Consider the following 22,887-nt stretch of genomic DNA (forward strand, 5'->3'; position numbering starts at 1 on the left):
CGGACTTTGGCAGCGCATCTACAGCACCACAGACATCGGGGCTCCGGGCTTTCCCTGACCAACAGGGCTTCGACGTTCACCACCAGCTGCACCTGGGCTCCCACTGAAAAAACACCCCGAATAATCACAAACATCGGACTATTGCTCCCACACCAAAAGTGCCAGACAGTCAACCTCTTGCTGCTCGTCACCGGCCATTGGCAGCGCATCTACAGCACCACGGACATCGGGGCTCCGGGCTTTCCCTGACCAACAGGGCTTCGACGTTTACCACCAGCTGAACCTGGGCGCCCACTGAAAAAAATAAACGAAAAATCACGAACATCGGACGATTGCTCCCACACCGAAAGTGCCAGCAACTCAAGCTCTTGCTGCTCCTCACCGCCCATTCCCAGCGCATCTACAGCACCACAGACATCGCGGCTCTGGGCTTTCTCTGACGAACGGGGCTTGGACATTTACCACCAGCTGCACCTGGTTACCCACTGAAAAAAAACCCTGAAAAATCACAAATGTCGGACGATTCCTGCCACACCTTAAATGCCAGCCTGTCAAGCTCTTGCTGCTACTCACCGGCCATTCCCAGCTCATCTACAGCACCACAGACATCGCGGCTCCGGGCTTTCCCTGACCAACAGGGCTTCGACGTTTACCACCAGCTGCACCTGGGCGCCCACTGAAAAAAATAAACGAAAAATCACAAACGTCGGACGATTGCTCCCACACCGAAAGTGCCAGACAGTCAAGCTCTTGCTGCTCCTCACCGGCCATTGGCAGCGCAACTACAGCACCACAGACATCGCGGCTCCGGGCTTTCCCTGACCAACAGGGCTTCGACATTTACCACCAGCTGCACCTGGGAGCCCACTGAAATAAAACCCCGAAAAATCACGAACGTCGGACGATTGCTCCCACAACGAAAGTGCCAGCCTGTCAAGGTCTTGCTGCTCCTCACCGGCCATTGGCAGCGCATCTACAGCACCACAGACATCGGAGCTCCGGGCTTTCCCTGACCAACAGGGCTTCGACGTTTACCACTCGCTGCACCTGGGCTCCCACTGAAAAGAACCCCGAAAAATCACGAACGTCGGACGATTGCTCCCACACCGAAAGTGCCAGCAACACAAGCTCTTGCTGCTCCTCACCGGCCATTCCCAGCGCATCTACAGCACCACAGACATCGGGGCTCCGGGCTTTCCCTGACGAACAGGGCTTCGACGTTTACCACCAGCTGAACCTGGGCGCCCACTGAAATAAAACCCCGAAAAATCACAAACGTCGGACGATTGCTCCCACAACGAAAGTGCCAGCCAGTCAAGCTCTTGCTGCTCCTCACCGGTCATTGGCGGCGCATCTACAGCACCACAGACATCGCGGCTCCGGGCTTTCCCTGACCATCAGGGCTTCGACATTTACCACCAGCTGAACCTGGGCCCCCACTGAAATAAAACCCCGAAAAATCACGAACGTCGGACGATTGCTCCCACACCAAAAGTGCCAGACAGTCAAGCTCTAGCTGCTGAACACCGGCCATTCCCAGCGCATCTACAGCACCACAGACATCGGGGCTCCGGGCTTTCCCTGACCAACAGGGCTTCGACATTTACCACCAGCTGCACCTGGGCGCCCACTGAAAGTAAAACCCCGAAAAATCACGAACGTCGGACGATTCCTCCCACACCGAAAGTGCCAGCAACACAAGCTCTTGCTGCTCCTCACCGCCCATTCCCAGCGCATCTACAGCACCACAGACATCGGGGCTCCGGGCTTTCCCTGACGAACAGGGCTTCGACGTTTACCACCAGCTGCACCTGGGCGCCCACTGAAAAAAATAAACGAAAAATCATGAACATCGGACGATTGCTCCCACACCGAAAGTGCCAGCAACTCAAGCTCTTGCTGCTACTCACCGCCCATTGGCAGCATATCTACAGCACCACAGACATCGGGGCTCCGGGCTTTCCCTGACCAACAGGGCTTCAACGTTTACCACCAGCTGCACCTGGGTGCCCACTGAAATAAAACCCCGAAAAATCACAAACGTCGGACGATTGCTCCCACAACGAAAGTGCCAGCCAGTCAAGCTCTTGCTGCTCCTCCCCGGACACTCCCAGTGCATCTACAGCACCACAGACATCGGGGCTCCGAGCTTTCCCTGACCAACAGGGCTTCAACGTTTACCACCAGCTGCACCTGGGTGCCCACTGAAATAAAACCCCGAAAAATCACAAACGTCGGACGATTGCTCCCACAACGAAAGTGCCAGCCAGTCAAGCTCTTGCTGCTCCTCCCCGGACACTCCCAGTGCATCTACAGCACCACAGACATCGGGGCTCCGAGCTTTCCCTGACCAACAGGGCTTCAACGTTTACCACCAGCTGCACCTGGTTACCCACTGAAAAAAAACCCTGAAAAATCAAAAACGTCGGACGATTGCTCCCACACTGAAAGTGTGGGCAACTCAAGCTCTTGCTGCTCCTCACCGGCTATTGGCAGCGCATCTACAGCACCACAGACATCGGGGCTCCGGGCTTTCCCTGACCAACAGGGCTTCGACGTTTACCACCAGCTGAACCTGGGCGCCCACTGAAAGTAAAACCCCGAAGAATCACGAACGTCGGACGATTGCTCCCACACCAAAAGTGCCAGCAACACAAGCTCTTGCTGCTCCTCACCAGCCATTCCCAGCGTATCTACAGCACCACAGACATCGGGGCTCCGGGCTTTCCCTGACCAACAGGGCTTCGACGTTTACCACCAGCTGAACCTGGGCGCCCACTGAAAGTAAAACCCCGAAGAATCACGAACGTCGGACGATTGCTCCCACACCAAAAGTGCCAGCCAGTCAAGCTCTTGCTGCTCCTCACCGCCCATTCCCAGCGCATCTACAGCACCACAGACATCGGGGCTCCGGGCTTTCCCTGACCAACAGGGCTTCGACGTTTACCACCAGCTGCACCTGTGCGCCCACTGAAAGTAAAACCCTGAAAAATCACGAACGTCGGACGATTGCTCCCACACCGAAAGTGCCAGCCAGTCAAGCTCTAGCTGCTGAACACCGGCCATTCCCAGCGCATCTACAGCACCACAGACATCGGGGCTCCGGGCTTTCCCTGACCAACAGGGCTTAGAAGTTTACCACCAGCTGAACCTGGGCGCCCACTGAAATAAAACCCCGAAAAATCACGAACGTCGGACGATTCCTCCCTCACCGAAAGTGCCAGCAACTCAAGCTCTTGCTGCTACTCACCGGACTTTGGCAGTGCATCTACAGCACCACAGACATCGGGGTTCTGCGCTTTCCCTGACCAACAGGGCTTCAACGTTTACCACCAGCTGAACCTGGGCGCCCACTGAAAAAAATAAAAGAAAAATCACGAACATCGCACGTTTGCTCCCACACCGAAAGTGCCAGCCAGTCAAGCTCTTGCTGCTCCTCACCGGCCATTCCCAGCGCATCTACAGCACCACAGACATCGGGGCTCCGGGCTTTCCCTGACCAACAGGCCTTCGACGTTTACCACTCGCTGAACCTGGGCTACCACTGAAAAGAACCCCGAAAAATCACGAACGTCGGACGATTGCTCCCACACCAAAAGTGCCAGCCAGTCAACCTCTTGCTGCTCCTCACCGGCCATTGGCAGCGCATCTACAGCACCACAGACATCTAGGCTCCGGGCTTTCCCTGACCAACAGGGCTTCGACGTTTACCACCAGCTGAACCTGGGAGCCCAGTGAAATAAAACCCCGAAAAATCACGAACGTCGGACGATTCCTCCCACACCGAAAGTGCCAGCAACTCAAGCTCTTGCTGCTCCTCACCGGCCATTCCCAGCGCATCTACAGCACCACAGACATCGGGGCTCTGGGCTTTCCCTGACCAACAGGCCTTCGACGTTTACCACCAGCTGCACCTGGGCTCCCACTGAAAAGAACCCCGAAAAATCACGAACGTCGGACGATTGCTCCCACACCAAAAGTGCCAGACAGTCAAGCTCTAGCTGCTGAACACCGGCCATTCCCAGCGCATCTACAGCACCACAGACATCGGGGCTCCGGGCTTTCCCTGACCAACTGGGCTTCGACGATTACCACCAGCTGAACCTGGGCGCCCACTGAAATAAAACCCCGAAAAATCACGAACGTCCGACGATTGCTCCCACACCCAAAGTGCCAGCCAGTCAAGCTCTTGCTGCTCCTCAGCGGAGATTGGCAGCACATCTACAGCACCACAGACATCGGGGCTCCGGGCTTTCCCTGACCAACAGGGCTTCGACGTTTACCACCAGCTGAACCTGGGCGCCCACTGGAAAAAAAACCCGAAAAATCACGAACGTCGGACGATTGCTCCCACAACGAAAGTGCCAGCAACTCAAGCTCTTGCTGCTCCTCACCGGCCATTGGCAGCACATCTACAGCACCACAGACATCGGGGCTCCGGGCTTTCCCTGACCATCAGGGCTTCGACATTTACCACCAGCTGCACCTGGGCTCCCACTGAAATAAAACCCCGAAAAATCACGAACGTCGGACGATTGCTCCCACAACGAAACTGCCAGCAACTCAAGCTCTTGCTGCTACTCACCGGACTTTGGCAGTGCATCTACAGCACCACAGACATCGGGGCTCCAGGCTTTCCCTGACGAACAGCGTTCGACGTTTACCACCAGCTGCACCTGGGCGCCCACTGAAAAAAATAAACGAAAAATCATGAATATCGGACGATTGCTCCCACACCGAAACTGCCAGCAACTCAAGCTCTTGCTGCTACTCACTGCCCATTGGCAGGGCATCTACAGCACCACAGACATCGGGGCTCCGAGCTTTCCCTGACCAACTGGGCTTCAACGTTTACCACCCGCTGCACCTGGGCGCCCACTGAAAAAAATAAACGAAAAATCACAAACGTCGGACGATTGCTCCCACAGCAAAAGTGCCAGCCAATGAAGCTCTTGCTGCTCCTCACCGGCCATTCCCAGCGCATCTACTGCACCACAGACATCGGGGCTCCGGGCTTTCCCTGACCAACAGGCCTTCGACGTTTACCACTCGCTGAACTTGGGCGCCCACTGGAAAAAAAATCCCCAAATATCACAAACGTCGGACGATTGCTCCCACACCGAAAGTCCCAGTCAGTCAAGCTCTTGCTGCTCCTCACCGGCCATTGGCACCGCATCTACAGCACCACAGACATCACGGCTCCGGGCTTTCCCTGACCAACAGGGCTTCGACATTTACCACCAGCTGCACCTGGTTACCCACTGAAAAAAAACCCTGAAAAATCAAAAACGTCGGACGATTGCTCCCACACCAAAAGTGCCAGCCAGTCAAGCTCTTGCTGCTCCTCACCGGCCATGGGCAGTGAATCTACAGCACCACAGACATCCCGGCTCCGGGCTTTCCCTGACGAACAGGGCTTCGACATTTACCACCAGCTGCACCTGGGCGCCCACTGAAATAAATAAACGAAAAATCACAAACGTCGGACGATTGCTCCCACACCTGAAGTGCCAACCAGTCAAGCTCTTGCTGCTCCTCACCGGCCATTCCCAGCGCATCTACAGCACCACAGACATCGGGGCTCCGGGCTTTCCCTGACCAACAGGGCTTCGACGTTTACCACCAGCTGCACCTCGGAGCCCGCTGAAAAAAACCCCGAAAAATCACAAACGTCGGACGATTGCTCCCACACCGAAAGTGCCAGCAACTCAAGCTCTTGCTGCTACTCACCGGACTTTGGCAGTGCATCTACAGCACCACAGACATCGGGGTCCTGCGCTTTCCCTGAACAACAGGGCTTCAACGTTTACCACCAGCTGCACCTGGGCGCCCGCTGAAAAAAACCCCGAAAAATCACAAACGTCGGACGATTGCTCCCACACCGAAAGTGCCAGCCTGTCAAGCTCTTGCTGCTACTCACCGGACTTTGGCAGTGCATCTACAGCACCACAGACATCGGGGCTCCGGGCTTTCCCAGACCAACAGGGCTTCGACATTTACCACCAGCTGCACCTGGGCGCCCACTGAAATTAAAACCACGAAAAATCACGAACGTAGGACGATTGCTCCCACACCAAAAGTCCCAGTCAGTCAAGCTCTTGCTGCTACTCACGGGCCATGGGCAGCGCATCTACAGCACCACAGACATCGTGGCTCCGGGCTTTCCCTGACCAACAGGGCTTCGACATTTACCACCAGCTGCACCTGGGTGCCCCCTGAAAAAAAAACCCCAAAAATCACAAATGTCGGACGATTCCTGCCACACCTTAAATGCCAGCCTGTCAAGCTCTTGCTGCTCCTCACCGGACTTTGGAGGCGCATCTACAGCTCCACAGACATCGGGGCTCCGGGCTTTCCCTGACCAACAGGGCTTCAACGTTTACCACCAGCTGCACCTGGGCGCCCACTGAAAAAAATAAACGAAAAATCACGAACATCGCACGATTGCTCCCACATCGAAAGTGCCAGCAACTCAAGCTCTTGTTGCTACTCACCTCCCATTCCCAGCGCATCTACAGCACCACAGACATCGGGGCTCCGGGCTTTCCCTGACGAACAGGGCTTCGACGTTTACCACCAGCTGAACCTGGGCGCGCACTGGAAAAAAAACCCGAAAAATCACGAACGTCGGACGATTGTTCCCACATTGAAAGTGCCAGCCAGTCAAGCTCTTGCTGCTCCTCACCGGCCATTCCCAGCGCATCTACAGCACCACAGACATCGGGGCTCCGGGCTTTCCCTGACCAACAGGGCTTCGACGTTTACCACCAGCTGCACCTGGGCTCCCACTGAAAAGAACACCGAAAAATCACAAACGTCGGACGATTGCTCCCACACCGAAAGTGCCAGCCAGTCAAGCTCTTGCTGCTCCTCACCGCCCATTGGCAGCGCATCTACAGCACCACAGACATCGGAGCTCCGGGCTTTCCATGACGAACCAAGCTTCGACATTTACCACCAGCTGCACCTGGGCTCCCACTGAAAAGAACCCCCGAAAAATCACGAACATCGGACGATTGCTCCCACACCGAAAGTGCCAGCAACACAAGCTCTTGCTGCTCCTCACCGGCCGTTCCCAGCACATCTACAGCACCACAGACATCGGGGCTCCGGGCTTTCCCTGACCAACAGGGCTTCGACGTTTACCACCAGCTGAACCTGGGCGCCCACTGAAAAAAATAAACGAAAAATCACGAAGATCAGACGATTGATCCCACAACGAAAGTGCCAGCCAGTCAAGCTCTTGCTGCTCCTCACCGCCCATTCCCAGCGCATCTACAGCACCACAGACATCGGGGCTCCGGGCTTTCCCTGACCAACAGGGCTTCGACGTTTACCACCAGCTGAACCTGGGCGCCCACTGAAAAAAAACCCCGAAAAATCACGAACGTCGGACGATTGCTCCCACACCGAAAGTGCCAGCATGTCAGCCTCTTGCTGCTCCTCACCGGCCATTGGCAGCGCATCTACAGCACCACAGACATCGGGGCTCCGGGCTTTCCCTGACCAACAGGGCTTCGACGTTTACCACCAGCTGAACCTGGGCGCCCACTGAAAAAAAACCCCGAAAAATCACGAACGTCGGACGATTGCTCCCACACTGAAAGTGCCAGCCAGTCAAGCTCTTGCTGCTCCTCACCGGCCATTGGCAGCGCATCTACAGCGCCACAGACATTGCGGCTCTGGGCTTTCCCTGACCAACAGGCCTTCGACATTTACCACCAGCTGCACCTAGTTGGCCACTGAAAAAAAACCCTGAAAAATCGAAAACGTCCGACAATTGATCCCACACCCAAAGTGCCAGCCAGTCAAGCTCTTGCTGCTCCTCACCGCCCATTGGCAGCGCATCTACAGCACCACAGATATCGGGGCTCCGGGCTTTCCCTGACCAACAGGGCTTCGACGTTTACCACTCGCTGCACCTAGGCTCCCACTGAAAAGAACCCCGAAATATCACGAACGTCGGACGATTGCACCCACACCGAAAGTGCCAGCAACACAAGCTCTTGCTGCTCCTCACCGGCCATTCCCAGCGCATCTACAGCACCACAGACATCGGGGCTCCGGGCTTTCCCTGACCAACTGGGCTTCAACGTTTACCACCAGCTGAACCTGAGCGCCCACTGAAATAAAACCTCCAAAAATCACGAACGTCGGACGATTGCTCCCACACCGAAAGTGCCAGACAGTCAAGCTCTTGCTGCTCCTCACCGGCCATTGGCAGCGCATCTACAGCACCACAGACATCGGGGTTCTGCGCGTTCCCTGACCAACAGGGCTTCGACGTTTACCACCAGCTGAACCTGGGCGCCCACTGAAAAAAATAAAAGAAAAATCACGAACATCGGACAATTGCTCCCAAACCAAAAGTGCCAGCCAGTCAAGCTCTTGCTGCTCCTCACCGGTCATTCCCAGCGCATCTACAGCACCACAGACATCGGGGCTCTGGGCTTTCCCTGACAAACAGGGCTTCGACGTTTACCACTCGCTGCACCTGGGCTCCCACTGAAAAGAACCCCGAAAAATCACGAACGTCGGACGATTGCACCCACACCGAAAGTGCCAGCAACACAAGCTCCTGCTGTTCCTCACCGGCCATTCCCAGCGCATCTACAGCACCACAGACATCGGGGCTCCGGGCTTTCCCTGACAAACAGGGCTTCGACGTTTACCACCAGCTGCACCTGGGCGCCCACTGGAAAAAAAACCCGAAAAATCACGAACGTCAGACGATTGCTCCCACACCGAAAGTGCCAGCAACTCAAGCTCTTGCTGCTCCTCACCGGACTTTGGCAGCGCATCTACAGCACCACAGACATCGGGGCTCCAGGCTTTCCCTGACCAACAGGGCTTCGACGTTTACCACCAGCTGCACCTGGGCGCCCACTGAAAAAAATAAACGAAAAATCACGAACATCGGACGATTGCTCCCACACCGAAAGTGCCAGCAACTCAAGCTCTTGCTGCTACTCACCGCCCATTCGCAGGGCATCTACAGCACCACAGACATCGGGGCTCCGAGCTTTCCCTGACCAACAGGGCTTCGACGTTTACCACCAGCTGCACCTGGGCGCCCACTGAAATAAAACCCCGAAAAATCACGAACGTCAGACGATTGCTCCCACAACGAAAGTGCCAGCCAGTCAAGCTCTTGCTGCTCCTCCCCGGCCACTCCCAGTGCATCTACAGCACCACAGACATCGGGGCTCCGGGCTTTCCCTGACGAACAGGGCTTCGACGTTTACCACCAGCTGCACCTGGGCGCCCACTGAAAAAAACCCCAAAAATCACGAACGTCGGACGATTGCTCCCACACCGAAAGTGCCAGCATGTCAGCCTCTTGCTGCTCCTCACCGACCATTCCCAGCGCATCTACAGCACCACAGACATTGGAGCTCCGGGCTTTCCCTGACCAACAGGGCTTCGACATTTACCACCAGCTGCACCTGGGCGCCCACTGAAATAAAACTCCGAAAAATCACGAACGTCGGACGATTGCTCCCACAACGAAAGTGCCAGCAACTCAAGCTCTTGCTGCTACTCACCAGACTTTGGCAGTGCATCTACAGCACCACATACATTGGGGTTCTGCGCTTTCCCTGACCAACAGGGCTTCGACGTTTACCACCAGCTGAACCTGGGCGCCCACTGAAAAAAATAAACTAAAAATCACGAACATCGGACGATTGCTCCCACACCGAAAGTGCCAGACAGTCAAGCTCTTGCTGCTCCTCACCGCCCATTCCCAGCGCATCTACAGCATCACAGATATCGGGGCTCCGGGCTTTCCGTGACCAACAGGGCTTCGACGTTTACCACCAGCTGAACCTGGGCGCCCACTGAAAGTAAAACCCCGAAAAATCACGAACATCGGACGATTGCTCCCACACCGAAAGTGCCAGCAACTCAAGCTCTTGCTGCTACTCACCGGACTTTGGCAGTGCATCTACAGCACCACAGACATCGCGGCTCTGAGCTTTCCCTGACGAACAGGGCTTCGACGTTTACCACCAGTTGAACCTGGGCGCCCACTGAAAAAAATAAAAGAAAAATCACGAACATCGGACAATTGCTCCCACACCAAAAGTGCCAGCCAGTCAAGCTCTTGCTGCTCCTCACCGGCCATTCCCAGCGCATCTACAGCACCACAGACATCGGGGCTCCGGGCTTTCCCTGACCAACAGGGCTTCGACGTTTACCACTCGCTGCAGCTGGGCTCCCACTGAAAAGAACCCCGAAAAATCACGAACGTCGGACGATTGCTCCCACACCGAAAGTGCCAGCAACACAAGCTCTTTCTGCTCCTCACCGGCCATTCCCAGCGCATCTACAGCACCACAGACATCGGGGCTCCGGGCTTTCCCTGACGAACAGGGCTTCGACATTTACCATCAGCTGCACCTGGGCGCCCACTGAAAGTAAAACCCTGAAAAATCACGAACGTCGGACGATTGCTCCCACAACGAAAGTGCCAGCCAGTCAAGCTCTTGCTGCTCCTCACCGGCCATTGGCAGCGCATCTACAGCACCACAGACATCGTGGCTCCGGGCTTTCCCTGACCAACAGGCCTTCGACATTTACCACCAGCTGCACCTGGGCGCCCACTGAAAAAAAACCCTGAAAAATGACGAACGTCGGACGATTGCTCCCACACCAAAAGTGCCAGCCAGTCAAGCTCTTGCTGCTCCTCACCGGACAGTGGCAGTGCATCTACAGGACCACAGACATTGGGGCTCCGGGCTTTCCCTGACCAACAGGCCTTCGACGTTTACCACTCGCTGAACCTGGGCTCCCACTGAAAAGAACCCCGAAAAATCACGAACGTCGGACGATTGCTCCCACACCAAAAGTGCCAGACAGTCAAGCTCTAGCTGCTGAACACCGGCCATTCCCAGCGCATCTACATCACCACAGACATCGGGGCTCCGGGCTTTCCCTGACCAACAGGTCTTAGAAGTTTACCACCAGCTGAACCTGGGCGCCCACTGAAATAAAACCCCGAAAAATCACGAACGTCGGACGATTGCGCCCACACCCAAAGTGTCAGCCAGTCAAGCTCTTGCTGCTGCTCACCGGACTTTGGCAGTGCATCTACAGCACCACAGACATCGGGGCTCCGGGCTTTCCCTGACCATCAGGGCTTCGACATTTACCACCAGCTGCACCTCGGCTCCCACTGAAATAAAAGCCCGAAAAATCACGAACGTCGGACGATTGCTCCCACAACGAAAGTGCCAGCCAGTCAAGCTCTTGCTGCTCCTCACCGCCCATTCCCAGCGCATCTACAGCACCACAGACATCGGGGCTCCGGGCTTTCCCTGACGAACAGGGCTTCGACGTTTACCACCAGCTGAACCTGGGCGCCCACTGGAAAAAAAACCCGAAAAATCACGAACGTCGGACGATTGTTCCCACATTGAAAGTGCCAGCCAGTCAAGCTCTTGCTGCTCCTCACCGGCCATTGGCAGTGCATCTACAGCACCACAGACATCGCGGCTCCGGGCTTTCCCTGACCATCAGGGCTTCGACATTTACCACCAGCTGCACCTGGGCGCCCACTGAAATAAAACCCCGAAAAATCACGAACATCGGACGATTGCTCCCACACCGAAAGTGCCAGCAACACAAGCTCTTGCTGCTCCTCACCGCCCATTCCCAGCGCATCTACAGCACCACAGACATCGCGGCTCTGGGCTTTCCCTGACCAACAGGCCTTCGACATTTACCACCAGCTGCACCTAGTTGGTCACTGAAAAAAAACCCTGAAAAATCAAAAACGTCGGACAATTGATCCCACACCGAAAGTGCCAGCCAGTCAAGCTCTTGCAGTTCCTCACCGGCCACTGGCAGCTCATCTACAGCACCACAGACATCGGAGCTCCGGGCTTTCCCTGACCAACAGGGCTTCGACGTTTACCACTCGCTGCACCTGGGCTCCCACTGAAAAAAACCCCGAAAAATCACGAACGTCGGACGATTGCACCCAAACCGAAATTGCCAGCAACACAATCTCTTGCTGCTCCTCACCGGCCATTCCCAGCGCATCTACAGCACCACAGACATCGGGGCTCCGGGCTTTCCCTGACCAACAGGGCTTCGACATTTACCACCAGCTGCACTTGGGCGCCCACTGAAATAAAACCCCGAAAAATCACGAACGTCGGACGATTGCTCCCACAACAAAAGTGCCAGCAACTCAAGCTCTTGCTGCTACTCACCGGACTTTGGCAGTGCATCTACAGGACCACAGACATCAGGGTTCTGCGCTTTCCCTGACCAACAGGGCTTCGACGTTTACCACTCGCTGCACCTGGGCTCCCACTGAAAAGAACCCCGAAAAATCACGAACGTCGGACGATTGCTCCCACACCGAAAGTGCCAGCAACACAAGCTCTTGCTGCTCCTCACCGGACTTTGGCAGCGCATCTACAGCACCACAGACATCGGGGCTCCGGGCTTTCCCTGACCAACAGGGCTTCGACGTTTACCACCAGCTGAACCTTGGCGCCCACTGAAATAAAACCCCAAAAAATCACGAACGTCGGACGATTGCTCCCACAACGAAAGTGCCAGCCAGTCAAGCTCTTGGTGCTCCTCACCGGCCATTCCCAGCGCATCTACAGCACCACAGACATCGGGGCTCCGGGCTTTCCCTGACCAACAGGGCTTCGACGTTTACCACCAGCTGCACCTGGGCGCCCACTGAAAAAAATAAACGAAAAATCATGAACATCGGACGATTGCTCCCACACTGAAAGTGCCAGCCATTCAAGCTCTTGCTGCTCCTCACCGGACTTCGGCAGCGCATCTACAGCACCACAGACATCGCGGCTCTGGGCTTTCCCTGACCAACAGGCCTTCGACATTTACCACCAGCTGCACCTAGTTGGCCACTGAAAAAAAAACCCTGAAAAATCAAAAACGTCAGACAATTGATCCCACACCGAAAGTGCCAGCAACTCAAGCTCTTGCAGTTCCTCACCGGCCACTGGCAGCTCATCTACAGCACTACAGACATCGGAGCTCCGGGCTTTCCCTGACCAACAGGGCTTCGACGTTTACCACCAGCTGAACCTGGGCGCCCACTGAAAAAAAACCCCGAAAAATCACAAACGTCGGACGATTGCTCCCACACCGAAAGTGCCAGCCTGTCAAGCTCTTGCTGCTCCTCACCGGCCATTCCCAGCGCATCTACAGCACCACAGACATCGGGGCTCCGAGCTTTCCCTGACCAACAGGGCTTCGACCTTTACCACCAGCTGCACCTGGGCGCCCAGTGAATAAAAATCCCCTAAAATCACAAACGTCCTACGATTGCTCCCACACCAAAAGTGCCAGCCAGTCAAGCTCTTGCTGTTCCTCACCGGACAGTGGCAGTGCATCTACAGCACCACAGACATCGGGGTTCTGCGCTTTCCCTGACCAACAGGGCCTCCTGCCCCACAACTGGGCCTTCTACACCCCCAAAATGGCGTCGTGCCCCCCAAAATGCGCTCTCGCCCCTGAAAGTGGCCTCCTGCCCCATGACTGGGCCTTCTACACCCCCAAAATGGCGTCGTGCCCCCCAAAATGCGCTCTCACCCCCGAAAGTGGCCTCCTGCCCCACAACTGGGCCTTCTACCCCCCCAAAATGGCGTCGTGCCCCACAAAATGCACTCTCGCCCCCGAAAGTGGCCTCCTGCCCCACAACTGGGCCTTCTACCCCCCCAAAATGGCACCGTGCCCCCCAAAATGCGCTCTCACCCCCGAAAGTGGCCTCCTGCCCCACAACTGGGCTTTCTACCCCCCCAAAATGGCGTCGTGCCCCACAAAATGCACTCTCGCCCCCGAAAGTGGCCTCCTGCCCCACAACTGGGCCTTCTACCCCCCCAAAATGGCGTCGTGCCCCACAAAATGCGCTCTCGCCCCCAAAAGTGGCCTCCTGCCCCACAACTGGGCCTTCTACCCCCCCAAAATGGCGTCGTGCCCCACAAAATGCGCTCTCGCCCCCGAAAGTGGCCTCCTGCCCCACAACTGGGCCTTCTACCCCCCCAAAATGGCGCCGTGCCCCCCAAAATGCGCTCTCACCCCAAAGTGGTCTCCTGCCCCCCAACTTGCGGGGGGGGGTCGCCGAGCTCCCGCGCATGCGCGCACAGCTGGACCGTGAGGGGCGGGAGACCGGCGCGGAGCCGGTTGGGGGGGGGCGTGGGCGCATGCGCGCTGAGGGGCGGCGGGCGCGCCGGTGGCGGAGAGAAGGCAGGAAGCAGGAAGCAGGAAGCAGGAAGCGGCAGCGCCGCGGCGTTTTTATTGGCGGGGAGAGCGGCGGGGGCGAGGCCCGGCTCCGGTACCGGCACCGCGGGGGCGGGGGGCGCCCGGGGGGTTTGGGGTCCGGGGTGGGGGGGGACGGGGGATTTTGGGGGGGGTCCCAAACCGTTCTAGGGGGATCCCGGGGGGGGGGGGGTTGGGGGTCCCGGGATGGGGGGGTCGGGGGTATGGGGGGGGGGGGGGCTTGGGGGGCGGAGTCCCAAAGGGTTTGGGGGGGGTCAGAGGGGTTCTTGGGGGGAGGGTGGGGGGTTTGGGGTCCGGGGTGGGGGGGCTTTGAGAGGGTGGGGGGGGGTCCCAAACCGTTCTAGGGGGATCCCGGGGGGGGGGGGGGGTTGGGGGTCCCGGGATGGGGGGGTCGGGGGTATGGGGGGGGGGGGCTTGGGGGGCGGAGTCCCAAAGGGTTTGGGGGGGGTCAGAGGGGTTCTTGGGGGAGGGTGGGGGGTTTGGGGTCCGGGGTGGGGGATTTTGGGGGGGTGGGGGGGCTTTGAGAGGGTGGGGGGGGGTCCCAAACCGTTCTAGGGGGATCCCGGGGGGGGGGGGGTTGGGGGTCCCGGGATGGGGGGGTCGGGGGTATGGGGGGGGGGCTTGGGGGGCGGAGTCCCAAAGGGTTTAGGGGGGGGGTCAGAGGGGTTCTTGGGGGGCAGGGTGGGAGGTTTGGGGTCCGGGGTGGGGGAGTTTGGGGGGGTGGGGGGGCTTTGAGAGGGTGGGGGGGGGTCCCAAACCGTTCTAGGGGGATCGGGGGGGGGGTTTGGGGGTCCCGGGATGGGGGGGTCGGGGGTATGGGGGGAGGGGGCTTGGGGGGCGGAGTCCCAAAGGGTTTGAGGGGGGGTCAGAGGGGTTCTTGGGGGGAGGGTGGGGGGTTTGGGGTCCGGGGTGGGGGAGTTTGGGGGGGTGGGGGGGCTTTGAGAGGGTGGGGGGGGGTCCCAAACCGTTCTAGGGGGATCCCGGGGGGGGGGGGGTTGGGGGTCCCGGGATGGGGGGGTCGGGGGTATGGGGGGGGGGGGCTTGGGGGGCGGAGTCCCAAAGAGTTTGGGGGGGGGTCAGAGGGGTTCTTGGGGGGAGGGTGGGGGGTTTGGGGTCCGGGGTGGGGGATTTTGGGGGGGTGGGGGGGCTTTGAGAGGGTGGGGGGGGGGTCCCAAACCGTTCTAGGGGGATCCCGGGGGGGGGGGGTTGGGGGTCCCGGGATGGGGGGGTCGGGGGTATGGGGGAGGGGGCTTGGGGGACGGAGTCCCAAAGGGTTTGGGGGGGGTCAGAGGGGTTCTTGGGGGGAGGGTGGGGGGTTTGGGGTCCGGGGTGGGGGATTTTGGGGGGGTGGGGGGGCTTTGAGGGGGGGGGGGGGGTCCCAAACCGTTCTAGCGTTCTAGGGTGATCCCGGGGGGGGGGTTGGGGGTCCCGGGGGGGGAGAATTTGGGGGGGGGGGCCTCAAAACCATTTCGGGGCATGCCGGGGGGGGGTGCTTAGGGGGTCTAGGGGTCCTGGGTGTGGGATTTTAGGGGGGGTCCCGGATGGGGGGTGGGGGGGGGATTTGGGGGGATGGAGCGCGGTCCCGGGGGGGGTCCCTCAGGGGGCGGGGGGCGCCCCGCCCCCCCCCAGGCTGCCGCGGGACAGGCTGCGGCCCCGCCCCCCGTCCCCCGAGGCCGCGCTGGAGAGCGAGGCGGTGCGGGAGCGCGACAGCCGCGTCATGGCCGCCGCCGCCACTGCGGGGAGGGGGGGGGGGCCAGGGCCGCGCCCCGCCCCTCCCCTCCCCCGGCCACGCCCACCCCCCTCCCTCCCACCCCGGGCCACGCCTCCCCCGGGCGCCAGGGTGGTGCCCCGGGCCACGCCCCCCCTCCTCCCTCCCCGGGCCACGCCCCCCTCCTCCCCCCCCGGGCCACGCCCCCTCCTCCCCCCCGCGGGCCACGCCCCCCTCCTCCCTCCCGGGCCACGCCCCCTCCTCCCTCCTGGGCCACGCCCCCCTCCTCCCCCCCGGGCCACGCCCCCTCCTCCCCCCGGGCCACGCCCCCTCCCCCCCGGGCCACGCCCCCGCCTCCTCCCCCCCGGCCACGCCCCCCTCCTCCCCCCCGGGCCAACGCCCCCTCCCCCCCCCCGGGGCCACGCCCCCCCTCCTCCCCCCCCGGGCCACGCCCCCTCCCCAGGCCACGCCACGCCCCCCCCTCCTGGAACTGCATTTAATTGCCCTGGGTGGAGGGGGGAGGTGATGTTAATTAGAACTGAGGAGCGTTAATTAAGCCTCAGGTCAATTAATTCCTCCTGCCTCGCAGCAGCTAATTACTCCCCCCCAGGTCCAGGTTAATTAATTGCACCGCTAATTACCCCCCCCCCCCGGTGTAATTAACTCCCCCGCCTCAGCTGAGTTTTCCCCTTCCAGCACGCAAACGAGCCCCCCACCCCGGCGGTAATTAATTATGCAGAGCGGCTTAATTACCCGCCCCGAGCGCTAATAACCCCCCAGGAGTGTTAATTAGCGGTGGCTCGTTAGGCGGTACTCACGGTAGCCCATGCCCTGCAGGAAGTACTTGAAGGCCTCGGTGAGCTTGGCCGGCTGCGCGGGTGGGGCCGTGACCTCCGACCCCTCCCCGGTGACCTCTGACCCCTGGCTGACCTCTGACCTCGCGACCCCGGTAAGGCCCGGTCCCCCCCCCCAGCAGTCCTCTGAGCCCCTGTGACCTCTGACCCTCTGTGACCCCATGACCTCTGACCCCATGACCTCTGACCCTGTGTGACCCCATGGGGGGTGTCATGTGACCTCAGAGGAGGCCCGGTGACATCACAGGAGGCCCGGTGACATCACCAGTGACGTCACTCACCATGGCGTCCTTGTGGGGGGAGTTGTCGCCCACCACCAGCAGCACCGGGCAGCTGGGGGGGCAAAGGTCAGGGGTCGCGGGGGGGTCACGGGGGTCACGGGGGGTCACGGGGGTCACGTGGGGTCAGGGGTCAGGGGTCCACTCACCGCAGGCTGTTGGCCCCGCTGCGCTGCAGGCCCAGGTCCCCCGTGGCTGCAAGGGGGATGTCCCAGTTCATCCTAGTGCCTCCCAGTTTGATCCCAGTTCCCCCTGTTTTCTCCCCAGTTCCCTCCCAGTTCTCTCCCAGTCCCTCCCAGTTCCCTTCCAGTTCCCCTCAGCTCAATCCCAGTTGCTCCCAGTCCCTCCCAGCCCCCCCGGTACCCCCCCAGCTCCATCCCAGTTCAATTCCAATTCCTCCAGTTTGATCCCAGTTTCCCCAGTACCCTCCCACTCCATCCCAGTCTGATCCCAGTGCCCCCAAATCCCATCCCAGACCCCCCCAGTCCCCTCCCAGTCCCTCCCAGCCCCCCCCAGTTCGATCCCAGTCCCCCCCGGTTCAATCCCAGTTCAGTCCCAGTCCTCCTAGCCCAGTCCCAGTCCCTCCAGTTCCCTCCCAATCCCCCCCGGTTCAATCCCAGTTCAATCCCAGTCCCCCCCAGTCCCCTCGCAGTCCCCCCCAGTCCCCTCGCAGTCCCCTGCCAGTCCCCCCCCAGTCCCCCCCAGTCCCCCCCCAGTCCCCCCAGTTCCATCCCAGTCCCCCCCCGGTTCAATCCCAGTGCTCCTAGCCCAGTCCCAGTCCCCCCCCAGTTCCCTCCCAGTCCCCCCCGGTTCAATCCCAGTTCAATCCCAGTTCGATGCCAGTCCTCCTAGCCCAATCCCAGTCCCTCCCAGCCCCTCCCAGCCCCCCCAGTTCCCTCCCAGTCCGCCCCGGTTCAATCCCAGTTCAGTCCCAGTCCTCCTAGCCCAGTCCCAGTCCCCTCCCAGTCCCTCCCAGTCCCCTCCCAGTCCCCACCAGTCCCCCCAGTTCCATTCCAGCCCCTCCCAGTTCCCTCCCAGTTCAATCCCAGCTCGATCCCAGTGCTCCGAGGGCAGTCCCAGTGCCCCGCAGCCCCGCCGCAGCGCCCCCAGTTTGCCCAGTACCTGTTGTACATGGCCCAGAGCAGGGGGGCGTTGGGCGCCGCCCCCAGCCGCCGCCGGGCCTGCTGCACCGGGGGAGGGGCGGCCGCCAGCTCCTCCTGCGGCCCGCGCGTCACAGCCCCGCCCCCGCCCCGCCCCTGCCCCGCCCCCATGTCACAGCCCCGCCCCCACCCCGCCCCCACCCTGTGACCCACAAGTGACCCTCCCCCAACCCTTAACTGAGCTCCCTGACCCACAAGTGCCCCCCCCGACCCACAAGTGGCCCTTGGGGCCTCCAGGTGGACTCTGGGCCCCCCAAGTGCCCCCCACAGGCCCCCCAAGTGCCCCTTGAGGGCCCCCAAAACTGACCCCCAGGACCCACAAGTGGCCCTCCCCAGACCCCCAAGCGCCCCCCGGACCCACAAGTGGCCCCCCACGGGACCCCCAAGTGCCCCCCCGCCCGACCTGCGTGAAGAGGTGCGCCAGGATGAGCTCGCTGCTGGAGGACGTCAGGCCCGACAGCTGGGGGGGCACCCGTGGGACCCACGGCGACCCACGGCGACCCACCGCGATCCACCGGCACCCACAGACACCGTAGGGAGCCACCGCGACCCACAGCGACCCACAGCGACCCACAGACACCGTAGGGACCCACAGCGACCCGCAGTGACCCACGGCGACCCACAGACACCCACAGACACGGTAGGGACCCACAGCGACCCACAGACACCGTAGGGACCCACAGCGACCCACAGCGACCCACAGCGACCCACAGACACCGTAGGGACCCACAGCAACCCACAGCGACCCACAGCGACCCACAGACACCACAGTGACCCACAGTGACCCACAGCGACCCACAGCGACCCACAGACACCACAGCGACCCACAGCGACCCACAGACACCACAGTGACCCACAGTGACCCACAGCGACCCACAGCGACCCACAGACACCACAGCGACCCACAGCGACCCACAGACACCGTAGGGACCCACCGTGACCCACAGCGACCCACAGCGACCCACAGACACCGTAGGGACCCACAGCGGCCCACAGCGACCCACGGCGACCCACAGACACCGTAGGGACCCACAGCGACCCACAGCGACCCACAGACACCACAGTGACCCACAGTGACCCACAGCGACCCACAGCGAGCCACAGACACCACAGCGACCCACAGCGACCCACAGACACCGTAGGGACCCACCGTGACCCACAGCGACCCACAGCGACCCACAGACACCGTAGGGACCCACAGCGGCCCACAGCGACCCACGGCGACCCACAGACACCGTAGGGACCCACAGCGACCCACAGACACCGTAGGGACCCACAGCGACCCACAGCGACCGTAGGGACCCACCACGACCCACGGCGACCCACAGACACCGTAGGGACCCGCAGCGACCCACGGCGACCCACAGACACCGTAGGGACCCACAGCGACCCACAGCGACCCACAGCTACCGTAGGGACCCACAGCAACCCACAGCGACCCACAGACACCGTAGGGACCCGCAGCGACCCACAGCGACCCACAGCTACCGTAGGGACCCACAGCGACCCACAGCCGCCCACCAACACCGTAGGGACCCGCAGCGACCCACAGCCACCCACAGACACCGTAGGGACCCACAGTGACCCACGGCCGCCCACCGCCACCCACAGCGACCCACGGCGACCCATAGGGACCCACAGTGAGCCACACGCGACCCCAAGCGACCCACAGCGCCGCGGGGCCAGCAGCAGGGAACCCCCCCCAAACCCCGCCCCCTTCTGCCCCACCCCTCTCCCCATTGGCCCTCCCCACCCGCCGGCCCCGCCCACCTTGTGCGCCACCCAATCCACCCAGCCCTTGGCGCGGGGGTTGATGTTGATCAGCACCAGCCCCTCCACCGCCTCGGGGTGCAGCAGCTGTGGGGCGGGGCCAGACCCATAGCGCCCCACGGCCACGCCCTCCCACCCCATAGCGACCCCCCAGCCCCATAGCGACCCCCCAGCCCCACAGCCACGCCCCCCGAGAGCCCCCAGCGACCCACAAGTACCCAACCAAGAGACCCCACTAACCTCCTCCAGCCCCATAGCGCCCCACGGCCATGCCCCCCCAGCCCCATAGCGACCCCCCAGCCCCATAGCGACTCCCCAGCCCCATAGCGACGCCCCCCTGCCCCATAGTGACCCCCCAGCCCCACAGCCGAGCCCCCAACCCCCCAGCGACCCACAAGTGCCCAGAGACCCCACTAACCTCCTCCAGCCCCATAGCGCCCCACGGCCATGCCCCCCCGCCCCATAGCGACCCCCCCAGCCCCATAGCGACCCCCCAGCCCCATAGCCGAGCCCCCAACCCCCCAGCGACCCACAAGTGCCCAGAGACCCCACTAACCTCCTCCAGCCCCATAGCGCCCCACGGCCATGCCCCTCTGCCCCATAGCGACCCCCCAGCCCCATAGCGACCCCCCAGCCCCACAGCCATGCCCCCCTGCCCCATAGCGACCCCCCCGCCCCATAGCGACCCCCCCAGCCCCACAGCCACGCCCCCCAGCCCCATAGCGACCCCCCCAGCCCCATAGCGACCCCCCCCAGCCCCACAGAACCTCCCCCGAGATTCCCGCAGCCCTGCATTCCCCCCAAATCTGCCCCCCGCCCTGCCCCACGCCCCGCCCGACGCCCCGCCCCACATCTCACCCCAAATTTAGCCAGGACGAAGGCGCCGGCGCCCACCCCAATGCCCACGACGCTGGCGATGCTGGGGGGGTGGGCGGGGTCAGGCCGGTGCTGACCCTGCCCCCCCGTCCCGTCCCGCTACGGGTCAGGGGCCCCCTCCCCGCCCCACAGCGCCGTGGGGCGCCCCCCCGCCCACTCACTTGAGGTGCCGGAGGACGCAGGGGACGATTTCGGCCAGTTGCTCCAGGGAGGGGTACTGGTACCAGCGGGGGAGGGGCGGGGGGCGGGGGGGGGAGGGGCGACGGGGGGAGGGGCAAGGGGTCAATCGGGGGTCGAGGTGGGGGGAGGGCGGGCGAGGGGACCAATGAGGTGAAGCGATGGCGGTTGGAGGGGGGGAGGGGTGCGTAGGGTGACGCTGCGATGTGATGGCGGTCGAGGTGGGGGGACGGGGGGGCGGGGGGTCAACTGGGGGGGGGGAGGGGTGGGGGGGTCAACAGAGAGACGACAGGGTCAACTGGGGGTTAATGGGGGCAACTGGGGGTTAGTGGGGGGCAACTGGGGGTTAATGGGGGTCAGTGGGGTCAACTGGGGGTTAATGGAGGCAACTGGGGGTTAATGGGGGTCAACTGGGGGTTAGTGGGGGGCAACTGGGGGTTAATGGGGGTCAGTGGGGTCAACGGGGGGTTAATGGGGGTCAACTGGGGGTTAATGGGGGTCAACGGGGGGCTTATGGGGGGCAACTGGGGGTTAATGGGGGAAACTGGGGGTCAATGGGGGGCAACTGGGGGTCAATGGGGGCAACTGGGGGTTAATGGGGGTCAACAGGGGGTCAACTGGGGGTTAATGGGGGCAACTGGGGGTTAATGGGGGTCACAGGTCAACTGGGGGTTAATGGGGGTCAACTGGGGGTTAATGGGGGTCAATGGGGGGCTTATGGGGGGCAACTGGGGGTTAATGGGGGCAACTGGGGGTTAATGGGAAGCAACTGGGGGTCAATGGGGGCAACTGGGGGTTAATGGGGGTCAACAGGGGGTCAACTGGGGGTTAATGGGGGTCAGTGGGGTCAACTGGGGGTTAATGGGGGTCAACTGGGGGTTAATGGGGGTCAACGGGGGGTCAACTGGGGTTTAATGGGGGTCAACTGGGGGTTAATGGGGGTCAACGGGGGGTCAACTGGGGTTTAATGGGGGTCAACTGGGGGTTAATGGGGGTCAACTGGGGGTTAATGGGGTCAACGGGGGTTAATGGGGGTCAACGGGGGGTTAATGGGGTCAACGGGGGGTCAACTGGGGGTTAATGGGGGTCAACTGGGTGTTAATGGGGGCAACCAGGTGTTACTGGGGGTCACTGGGGGTTAATGGGGGTCAACTGGGGGTTAATGGGGGTTAACAGGGGTCAATGGGGGTCAACTGGGGGTTAATGGGTGCAACTGGGGGTTAATGTGGGGCTACAGGACAAGCTGCAAAAAAGGGGTGCCTTAATCAGGGAGCACCAATAGTGAGTACTTAATCAGGGAGTAGAAGGGGTGCCTTAATCAGGGAGCACCAATTGTGAAACTGCCGGCAATAATGGAAAAGGAGGTAGCCCTAGAATTATTATGCTCTCTATGAGAGGACTGAGTTATGACTCGGCCGTCCTAGAAGCTTTGCTGCAGTGGGCAAAGAAAAGGGAATTAATCCCCACAGTTGATGATCCTTTTGAACTCCCGACACAGGAAAAGATAGGAAAAAAGCTGTGGGATGAAATAAGTAAGGGATCTCCACCGTGTGGAAGCTAATGAACGAAACATTGATAAGCATGAAAGCCGAGCGTTCAGTTGCTGCATCTGCTTTTGCGGCCTTAACTCCAGCCGACGGGTCCACCTCCACTACCAGCATGCTGTTCTCGGGTTTAACGAGCCCTGCCGCCGCCCCGGCTCGTGCTGAGGGTGGGGGGGTTCGAGCCCCAGCAAGGACTCCAGGAACTGCAGCCACAGCCCCTATAACTATAGATATGCGGGCACCAGAGGGAAA

At 61.1% G+C, this 22,887-nt stretch overlaps 1 long non-coding RNA gene across 1 annotated transcript; it reads right to left on the minus strand.

Moving 5' to 3' along the window:
* Positions 1 to 18,230: 18,230 nt before the first annotated feature.
* LOC147596025 (uncharacterized) lies at positions 18,231 to 20,126 on the minus strand. The gene is made up of 3 exons (XR_015261654.1): positions 20,039 to 20,126; positions 18,672 to 18,728; positions 18,231 to 18,325 (listed from the first exon to the last, which is right to left on the minus strand). It is a non-coding gene; the product is annotated as an uncharacterized LOC147596025 (long non-coding RNA).
* Between the last annotated feature and the right edge of the window lie 2,761 nt (positions 20,127 to 22,887).

Source organism: Chlamydotis macqueenii, unplaced genomic scaffold (assembly GCF_036417535.1).
Source record: "Chlamydotis macqueenii isolate bChlMac1 unplaced genomic scaffold, bChlMac1.mat HAP1_SCAFFOLD_329, whole genome shotgun sequence".
In the NCBI taxonomy this organism is placed as follows: Eukaryota; Metazoa; Chordata; class Aves; order Otidiformes; family Otididae; genus Chlamydotis; species Chlamydotis macqueenii.